The sequence below is a fragment of the Centropristis striata genome, chromosome 5 (assembly GCF_030273125.1).
Source record: "Centropristis striata isolate RG_2023a ecotype Rhode Island chromosome 5, C.striata_1.0, whole genome shotgun sequence".
Classification (NCBI taxonomy): domain Eukaryota; kingdom Metazoa; phylum Chordata; class Actinopteri; order Perciformes; family Serranidae; genus Centropristis; species Centropristis striata.
In genome coordinates, this window is record NC_081521.1 from 9,435,004 (window position 1) to 9,438,269 (window position 3,266).

The window sequence follows — 3,266 nt, forward strand, 5'->3', positions numbered from 1 at the left end:
ACACATTATTTTCCACTTCCCAGGTGGGACTATGACAGAGTAGTGATGTGTCAGTCGTGAACGAGTCGGTTCAAAGAGTCGGCTCTTTTAAGTCAGTAGTTCTCAACCTTTTTGAGTCGCGACCCCCAATTTAACATGCATGTTGTCCGCGACCCCCGCTCACTTTATATTTTATTGTTCCTTTTAATCTAAGTCCTTTGCTATAAGTTTAAAGGTCCATTCTGACCTCCTGAGTGTGTAACAGTCAGCTTCAAGTCAGAGACTCCTTGGAAAGTAACAACTTGATACTTTGGGATTTGTCAGAAAAGACACAAAATTACCCCAAAAAGAATCAAATTGACCACAAAATGACACAAAATGATCAAAAACAGACACAGAATGACCAAAAAATTACATAAAATGAAGCAAAAAAGGACTCAAATTGACACAAAATGGCAAAAAATGACCACAAAAAGACACAAATTGACCAAAACAGACACAAAATGACCAAATAATGGAACAAAATGACCAAAAAAGACACAAAATGACCAAAAAAAGACACAAAATGACCAAAGAAAGACATGAAATTACCAAAAAAAGACACAAAATGACCAGAAAAAGACATTAAATGACCAAAAAAGACTAAAACACATTAACACATGAACACTTTAACACAGTGGAGACAGAGCTGACTTCTAAAATGATTTGGCGACCCCCAGAAATCATCTCGCGACCCCAATTGGGGTCCCGACCCCAAGGTTGAGAACAGCTGTTATAGTGAACGATTGGAGCCGGCTCAAGTCTGTCAGCGAGACGTTCTTCTTTATTTATTTTTTTTTACTTTTTACTTTTTTTACACTGCAGGTGACTGCATGTGAGGATTGACAAGGATGCACTTAGATTTAATTGGTGACTGTAAATTGTCCGTAGGAGTGAATGAGAGTGTGATTGTCTGTCTGTCTGCTTTCTAAGTTAGAGTTACAAGGGATTTTACAACTGTAAATGTAATTGGCTACAGCAATTTATTGAAAATGAAGTGATATATGTGTTCAAATACAAATCTCTTAAGTTCTTAAGTGCCACAAGACGAAATTTAAGAAGATTTGGTATTCATGAAGAAATTCTTATCTTTTGTTTAGTTTTTTCTTAACTTTCTTCTTAAGTTTTTTCCTAAGATAGAACATGAGAACAAATGAGATTCTTAAAAACAAAGATTTCTTAGATTTCTTCTTTAATTTCTTCTCAACTTTAAGAGAAGCCTTCAGCAGTCTTAAAACAGCTTCAGTGAAAAGATATGTCTTGATATGTATTTACTTGAACAATTTTGTATGACATTTATTTGATTTCTTTAATATTTAGTTTAACCCTAGACAATGTGTTAGCAAATATTGTTCATTGAAGTTGGTCAGAGTAATTTTCTGTGAATGTACCACATAAAGCTTATTTTGGCAGTTGACATATAATTGAAATATCCTTTCGGTCTGCGTGACATGTGACCATTCCTAGATTACACTACAATGTAGTCTTAGTTAATCACAGAGGCAGTTGTTGTATTTGATACTTTTTAACTCTATGGAGTTTTGGGCTATTTTGTCCATTTTTTAATCCTTTTCATCCTGCCTGTATGCACCACTTAAAAATGTTTAAATGTTTAAACCATGTTGGTATATCTTTTTTCAGCACAACATCAACTATATGACCTAATGATAATTCATTTTTATTCTGACCTACTGGATCAACATTTTGAACTGAAAAGAAACAAAGAAAAACAACATAAATGTGATTTTGTGATTGTGTGTGATCCTGTCATCAACTCTGGTTTTTATTCTAGTGGGACTCTATTTTATTTGTGTCTTGTGTGTTTAGTGTAACAATTTTGGTCATTTTGTGTCTTTTTGTGTCTTCAGTTGTTGTTTTTTTTGTCATTTTGTCTTCTCATTTTGGGTCTTTTTGGTCATTTCCTGTCTTTTTTAGTCCTTTAGTCCAACATAAAATGTGATTTTGAATCTTTTTTTACTTTCAAAAACACTATCATACTCAATAAAGAATTTTAAATGTTGCAAATGTGAACAAAGGTTGCAAATATAACATATAAGAGGGTTCCATCCAGTTCTATCATTTTATACTAAATCTGTTTGAGCTTGTCTCCAGTTTTACTTGGTATATCATCATCAAACTGAAACTGGCCTCATGGAGTTTACAGCCAGAACTTTAGAGGTAAATTTACAGTAGGGCTCCATGCTGCTTTGTTTTCTAGTCTGGATGTGATGAAGAAGTAATGATTTGGTGCTTTTGGTGACTCCAGAGGGTTTATTAATGATCTAGTGATCTTAAGTTAAAAATAAAAGAACTTCCTAAGTTAGAAACTAAGAAGATGAAGATGGTGAATAGCATTTAAGAATATTCTTAGGAACATCTTGGTTTTTTTCTTAAGATTTGCTTTGTTTTATCTTAACCCATAAGAACCCAGACCTATTTATCCATAAAGGAAAATTATAGGGGATATACCACAGACTAAGTGGAGCACGTAGAACACATTTATGATGTTTAAAAAAAAAAATTCTACCCCTAAATGTCAAATTTCTGTAATGTGACATAAATGTTACATTGGCCGTTTATGGTATGTATGTTTATGATATTTATATTTATGATATTTCTTATTTTTAAATAAATAAACTAGACACCTTTTCTGTTTACAGAGACACAAATTTGCCTTTTTTCTTTGCATCTCCACAACATTTATCAAAATTGTGACATTAATAGTGCTGTTTAAAAATAACAAAAAATGTTTAGATTTTTTTAAAGTAACTAAATAATATTAAATCAATAATAAATAAAGACAAATAACCATTTGCCTGTTTTGTTTTCATCTCCATAACATATATCAAAAATTGTGACTTTAATACTGCTGCTAGACAACAAATTCCATTTGTTTTTAAGTAACAAAATAATAATAAATTGTTTTATATATATTTATATATATATATATATATATATATATAGCCTATATTTTAAATGTTTGTGACACCCGTGTCACCGTGGGTTCTTATGGGTTAAGAACACTTTTGTGAATCTGGCCTCTGATTCCCATCACCAGTGGTTGCTATGACAGAATGCTGTCTCATACTACAGTCAGCACTTTAAACCCAGCCCCGCCCCCTCAGCTGCCCCAACCGGACCTGAAGTGACGTCGTGATCATTGATTGGCTGAACAGCAAGCGGCACCGGTTCAGCTCAGCCAATAGCAGAGCGCGGACCAATCAGCGGTGTCAGCCTGGGGACAAGGA